The 7,500-nt window shown below is 54.4% G+C and overlaps 1 protein-coding gene across 1 annotated transcript in view; it reads left to right on the forward strand.

Annotated features, from left to right (window-relative positions):
* nbas (NBAS subunit of NRZ tethering complex) overlaps nt 1-7,500 on the forward strand; it is a 269,476-nt gene that overhangs the window by 29,462 nt on the left and 232,514 nt on the right. The window lies entirely within an intron of this gene.

The raw sequence follows: 7,500 nt of genomic DNA on the forward strand, positions 1-7,500 counted from the left end.
TCGATCCTTTCTCAACTATTTAAACTGTTGCAACGTTGCTAACTTATTGGTAATACGCTAGTGTACTTGCGCCTTCAGCCTGTGCCTGTCCACGGGCTGGCTTGCGTTGGCGCGTTCTGTTAAGTTCTAGTTTTGCCGTTACTTACGTGCTCGTTTGACATTACGGCTTCCTTGTCTGCGTGGCGGTGGTTCATCTACAATTTGCATTGCCCCGGTGTTCTCGCCAAAGGGCCCTCGCACCGCTACTTGCCAGCTCCATCGTTTACATGGTTAGTCTGCACTTGACGCTAGTGTTCTCCCTACTGGGCCACGCACCGTTCTATTATTCTGTTACCATGTGTAGTATTATGGTATTATTGTATTCTGCCAACTGCCTGTGTAATCACTCAGTTGTCGCCTGGTCGTTTGTTTGCTTGTCTCCTCGTTGGGGTGCCTCCGCCCCTGTGATGTGTATTTGCCATGCACTTGTATTGCTGTGCATTTCTTGCAGCCTAGTGATGTTGGCTGTGGTTATGTTCCCTACTGTGAGTCGCTTTGGTTGGACAGCGCCTGCCCAGTGCCAACTGCAATGTGCAGTTTGTGTCATTGCTTGCTTGTCAGCTTGGTGTCTTCACCTCACTGCTGACTTCATTATTGACAGCCATTGGGGTGCCCTCGCCCCCTGGGTTGTGTATTTGCAGTGCTTACATTACATTACATTGCATTTCATTACATTACATTTGCAGTGCTTACTTGTCAGCGCGGTGTCCTCGCCTACCTGCTGACTTCCTTACTGTCCGCCATCGGGATGCCCTCGCCCCTGGTGTATATTTTGCGTTGTGTGCTTACACGCATGTGTTTTGGCTGCCATTGGGGTGCCCTCGCCCCCTGGGTTGTGTATTTTCAGTGCTTACTTGTCAGTGCGGTGTCCTCGCCTACCTGCTGACTTCCTTACTGACCACCATTGGGATGCCCTCACCCCTGGTGTATATTTTGCATTGTATGCTTTTGTACGCATGTGTTTTGCCTGCCGTTGGGGTGCTCTCGCCCCTTTTATGTGTTTTTTTCTCAGTGTTTGCTCGCCTGCCTGGTGTCCTCGCCTCCCTGCTGGCTTACTTATTGACTTCCGTTGGGGTGCCCTCGCCCTAGTGTGTATGTTGCATTGTTTGCTTGTCAGCCCAGTGTCCTCGGCTGCCTACCGACTTCCATGTTGGGTTTTTTTCCCACTGCTGCGCCGACTGCTGGGTGGTCCTGGGGACGGATGTCGACCCTCACGAGTGCCCCTCCTTCCTGGGAACGCCTGTGGCGGGGTTTAACCTGCTTGGCCTGTGCGGCCTGCATGTTGCTGGGCCATGTGTGGGCCCTCCGCCTGACGCGCGCCGCAGGGTGGACGTGGTGTTGGCTGTTTGGAGTGTTGGACGTTCTACCTCCCCTCCTCTAGCCTCCTGCTCGGAGGGCACAGGGTGGCAGTGTTCTCGCTTGCACACCGCATGCCGGCGACGTAGCCGGTTTCTGTTGCCGCCATGCCGGTTGCCTGCCTGCGCCTGCCCTGTTTCAGGATGTACCTGGTACAGCGCTGCTGCGTTACCTCTGTTCCCAGTCTGGTGACTGTTTTGTTTGGCCATGGGTGATCTCGCCTGGGGCTGGGACTACTTGTGCATGCCGATGGCGTTTCCGCCACGAGGGCTGCTTCTACCGTGTGTGCATGATTACACCCTGTCCGATGTGTTCAACTTTGTTCATCGTCTGAGGTCTGCTCCACAACGCCCCTTTGGGTTTGTGTGGCCATGGGTGATCTCGCCTGAGGCTAGAACTACTTGTGAATCCCGCTGGTGCTCCCACCACTGCGGCTATTTCTGTTTTATGTGGATGGTTCAGTCACGCCTTCTGTTCTGAACACTCCTCCGGGATCTTCAGACCTTTGCACGTGGCCTCCCTGAGTTGTTTTCTGGCCATGGGTGTTTTCCGCCCTGTAGGCTGCTCCACTACCGTCGACGCATGCGCTACTGCGCCTGCTATGGTGTGTTGATGGGGTCCAGACATCCTGCCGTTCTTCTGTGCGCATGGGTTACACAGTGGCACTACATGCTTGCACAATTTGCGCCCTTGCGTGGCTGTACGGCGTGAGTGTTCCCGCTCGTCCGCTGTTCCCTACCTCTCTCCGTTGTCTTACGGCTGTTGTCCACCGTCCTTCTGTGTCATTCTGGCTGTGGGCGTTTCCGCCTGTAGGCTACTTGATGCCGTCGCCACTTGTGCAGCTACGGTACGTTGTGGTGGTCCTGTGCATGAGTGATCTCGCTCTGGCTACTGTTATCTCTGTCCTACGACTGTTTAGTGTCGTCCTCCTGGGTGTTTGGCCGCTGGTGGTTTCGCCTGTGGGCCTCTTGATGATGCCACCGGCGCTTACGCCTTGACGGCTGCTGCAGGCTGATGTGTGGGCCTTGGTACCTTTGTGATGGTATCGAATGTGCATGGTTTGCATGATTGCATTGCAGTGAGTGGTCCTGCTCCCTGTCCTGCGGCCTGGCTTCCTTTTATTCATCGCCTTGCGACTGGTACGAGTCGTTATCCAGGCTTTGGTTGGCAGTGGCCGGTTTCGCCCGTTGGCTTCTTGAGCACACCAGGGCACCCGCGCCGTCATGGCTGCTGCCGCTGTTGGAGTGACTTCGCTCCAGATCATGCTGTGTAGCTCGCTGCTCTTTACCATGTTGGCCGTGGGCGGTCCCGCCTGTCGGCTCCTTGAGTGTGCCGTTGGTGTCTACGCCTCTACGGCTGCTGCTGCTGTGTGAGAGTGGTTCCGCTCCATGCCCTGTTTTCTGCTCGTCTGCATTATCATTGGACTGTTATGCGTCATCCTCTGGGGCCCGTTTGGCCGTGTGCGGCTTCACCGTGGGCTGATTGTGGTTGCCGTTGGTGCCCTCGCCACTTCGGCTGCGGCTGCTGTATGCGAGTGATTCCGCTCTGCCTCCTATTGTCCGCTTTTGCCCACTGCCCTATGGCTGGCGCATCGTCCTTCGGACCTTGCAGGGCCTTTGGCCGTTTCGCCCCTTTGCCCTCTGGAGGTCCACTGTGGCTGATGCAACTGTTTGTGAGCGTTCCTGCCCCGAAGCAGTTGTCTGCTTTCTTTGTCTTCAGCCTGCTGCTTGTTGTCCTCCGTAGGCCCTTGGTGACTTCGCCATGGCCTCGCTGGGGGGTGCCCTTGGTGCCTACACCACTGCGGCTACGGCATGTATGTGGGAGTGGTCCCGCTCCATATTCTGTTGCCTTACATGTTTCCCTGTTTCATGGGATCGCTTTCCCCAGGGGTGATGATGGTGCCACTACAGCTTCTGTTGCTGTACGTGGGCGGCCCTGCTGCATGTTTTGCCTTTTTCTGACGACTGTTCCTCGTCGTCTCGCTAAGCTCGCCTCGTGGGTGATCTCTCCTCGCTGTTTCCAAGCGTCGGTGGGTGACTGCGCCCCTACGGCTGCTACTACGGTGTATGGATGGTTAGGCCCCATGTTTTGCTATCGGCTGCAGGGGCATGATGGTTCGCTTATCGCGGGCGAGTGCGCCCTGTGTCGTCTCGTGCCTTCTCTGGGCCTGGCTTGTTGCCATTCCCACCTGGCCTGTTGCACATTTCTATTGCAGTGGCTGCACCTGCTGCTTGGCAGCACGTGCCACCCTGCCCTCTCTCCTGGTGTGTCTACCCAGGGGATTGCATACTCTCTGCCAGGGCTTCGGAGAGCCTGACTGTCTTCGTCGGGCGGACGGCCCTCTCCCTCTGTACCGACGCCCCCCTACAGGGCTCTGTGTGTGTTGTGGCTGACCGTATACGTATGTGGCTGACCGTATGCGCTTTGCGCACAGGTTTGGCGATCAGGCTTTGGCGATCAGGCTTTGGCCAGCATACTGGAGGCCTCCACCTATGGCCTTGACTCCTTCCCGGGTATTGGCCCGGTTCTGGACGCTCTACTTGCCTCACCAGTTCAGGTGTTGAGCCTGGGGGCACGCTGCCCCGGCTGCAATGTCACGTCGCAGATGTGTTCGTCTGCGGGAGTTGTGATGCAACATTGCGTGCAAGGTCTTGAGCCTGGAGGCACACTGCCCCGGCCGCACTGTCACGGCGCGGATGTGTTCGTCTGCGGGAGTTGTGATGCAACATTGCGTGCGGCACGCCAGGGTGCTCGGTGCCCCATGTCTTGTTGGCCGTCTCTCGGCCACCCTGGGCCATTGTGGCCTGGCCGCAATGTCACGTCGCGGATGTGTTCATCTGCGGGAGTTGTGATGCAACATTGCGTGAGGCACGCCAGGGTGCTCGGTGCCCCATGTCTTGTTGGCCGTCTCTCGGCCACCCTGGGCCGTTGTGACCGACCCGCCTGCCCGGGCCTGCCTCTTTGACTCTTGGTTGCAGGCCTATGTGTCCGGAGTACTGGGCAAGGTTTTGCCGAACCGGACCATGGCACGGTGATTGCTGTGGCTTGCGCAGCACCCCTGTCTGAGCCATGCTGGGAGGCCCTCTGCTTGCTGCCAGCGATCCCTGGACGCCCTTTTGGTCCGTCCACTTGCTGCACTGTGGTGTAGCCTTCTGGGCGCTGCGGTTCCTTACATGTGGTTTTATTCCACTTCAGTTGCCGTTCCCGTCATGGCGCGGGCTTTGCCCCGTTCTCGACTTGCGGCCTCCTGGACCGCCGTCTCGAGGTCTCCTGCTGCTGGCATCCTACGTGCTTGCCGGCATTGGACGCGCTCCTTCCTGACGCTATACTCCTTCCGGGTGTTGGTGTGTGTGTGTGCCGACCCCGGCATCCTGCGTCGTTTCCCTCGGCCTCCGCTTGCTGTGGCCTCTTGAGGTATGGGTACATGGTCTTGACTACGCCATGTCCCAATGCCGCAGACTGTTCTGCATTGTCTCCAGCTGCTTACTCTGCCTTTGTCCGTGGTGGTGACACTCGCCTCGGTCATGGTGTACACTTACGAACATCGTACAGGACTCTGTTGCTGACCTTCTTTTCCTGTGTTCCGCCTCATCCATGGAGGCTGGACCCGGAGGTGGTACCGGGCCGTCTGGTACGGCTACAGGGTGGTGCGGATGAACCTTTTGCTTCCCCACCAGGTTGGCGCTGCCCCTGTGGTTCTCACTTTGGCAGCCCGTGGGCCCTTTAGACCAGGTTGCACTGGCTCGCATGTGGCCTATGGTACGTGTGGAGGCGTATGCGGCGCGGCCTCCTGGGCATCCGGCTGCGCCTTCACCAGGTTTTATTGTCTTGATGTCGTCCCTCATTATCCTGTGGCGACTGCGGTGGCTTCAAGTCCGTCTCAGTAGCACTGACGACGGTTAGGCACTCCTCATGACTTTGTTGGTATTGGTCATCTATGTGCTGTAAGCACCGCCTCTGGCGGTCAGGAGGAACGATATAGAACGAAGGTTATGTATATAACCACGGTTCTATGAGTTCCGGATGACCGCCAGAGCTTGGCTGTCACTCGGAGTGTACACGAGAAATTTTGCCAAGAGGACATTTCCTGGGTGCGTTGCTCTTTTGACCCCGATCCCGGGGTCACCGGGTGACGTCACCCAGGTCACAAGTGAATTTGTTGTTACTAAGTACTCGACCTGCACTGACGTGCATGGATATCCATGTGCTGTAAGCACCGCCTCTGGAGGTCAGGAGGAACTCATAGAACCGTGGTTATATACATAACCTACGTTTTGGTGACTGTTGGGGATGAGACTGTCGATTCTGTCTTCGGAAAGGAGAGAGAGAGAGAGAGAGAGAGAGAGAGAGAGAGAGAGAGAGAGAGCAAAGAAGACAGACAGACCAAGATGAAAGTTGAGACGGCACACTGATGCGATTTATCTGTAAGACTGCAGAAGTTTGGTTTTAATTGCACAGGCTGTTGTCTGTGTGTGTGTCCGTCCGTATGTGCGTGTGTGTGTGTGTGTGCGTGCGTGTGTGTGTGTTAGAGAGTGACACGTTAATTCTAGAGACACACAGCTGTCCCTAATCCTGCTGTAAACACTGTTCTCTGTGAGAGCCTGTGTGTGTTTGCTCACGCCGCAGAGTCTGATAATGTTTCTGTTCGACATGGATTATATTTGCCTGAAGGCTTTAGAGTCCACTCCACATCTACACACACACACACACACACACACACACACACACACACACACACACACACACACACACACACACACACACACACACACACACACAGGACACGCATATATTCTGTCTTTCATATTCTCAATTACTCTGACACACACACACACACACGCGCGCGCGCGCACGCGCGCACGCACACACACACACACACACACACACACACACACACACACACACACACAGACACACACAGACACATACACACTAGGGGTGGTACGGTTCACAAAATTCACGGTTCGGTTCATATCACGGTGTCAAGGTCACGGTTTTCGGTTCTCTACGGTTCTTTTATTTTTTTTAGTTCATGATAAATGGTGCACTGGGAATATTAAACAATATTTATATAACTGCAGTTATAAAGTGATGATGCATAGGTTGAATTTGACCTTTTGCATGTGTCTGAGAACTGGTTCTTGTGCTAACCTTCGCTTACACTTAAACTGTCGTTAGTTGATGTCGCTGTCTGAGCGTTCCAATGCCCTCTTTCAATTGGCTAATAGAGTCAGACTTATCACTAAATATCCTACATGTGGTTTGTATAGGCTTATAATGTGAAAATGGTGTGATTTTGATTATGTCATCCTCTGATTGGTCTCATACGCTAATGTTTTAATCAGAGAGACTGGATAAGACACTCCTAGAATCTGTGTTTTAAATATTTTTCTGGGCAGTACATGAATTGCGGTTTGCCACGGATTGCATGGTTCGGTTCGGTATGTGTGTGAATTGTACGGTTTCGGTTTTCGGTGCGGTTTGTGCCATCCCTAATACACACACACACACACACACACACACACACACACACACACTCAGGGCTTAGAGAAGGCTATTTATCCCTGGTCTTGTGGCTGCCTCGCCTCTCTTCGCTCTGATGCAGTTTGTTGTGATATATTTGGATGGGAGCCAGACACTCAAGTACCAGACATCTTCATGTCCAAGGATTAGACTCTGCTTTCAATACCGCCCTTTCAGACCAATACAAAAACACACACACACACACATACACATGCACATAGGCTAAGACACACACACACACACACTTGGACACACACATGCACATAGACTAAGACATACACAGTCTCGCAGACACTACATACACACACACTCGCACATGCGCACAGGGCCGCTGACAGCTTTGCCTTTGTCATTTGAAAGGCCCCTCACTCAAAACTTACAATGTAATGGGGACCTATTTCACTTTGTCCCCCACCGTTGTCGCCTTCCCGGGCATACGCACACACACTCACACACACACACGCACACACACTCACACACACATACACACACACGTCTTGGAGAAGTATTTTTTGTTGGTTGTGTTGTGCTGTCATGCTTCTTCTTAACTCCAAAAAGCATTTTGCTGGTCCTTTTCAGCTC

Source organism: Engraulis encrasicolus, chromosome 18 (assembly GCF_034702125.1).
Source record: "Engraulis encrasicolus isolate BLACKSEA-1 chromosome 18, IST_EnEncr_1.0, whole genome shotgun sequence".
Classification (NCBI taxonomy): Eukaryota; Metazoa; Chordata; class Actinopteri; order Clupeiformes; family Engraulidae; genus Engraulis; species Engraulis encrasicolus.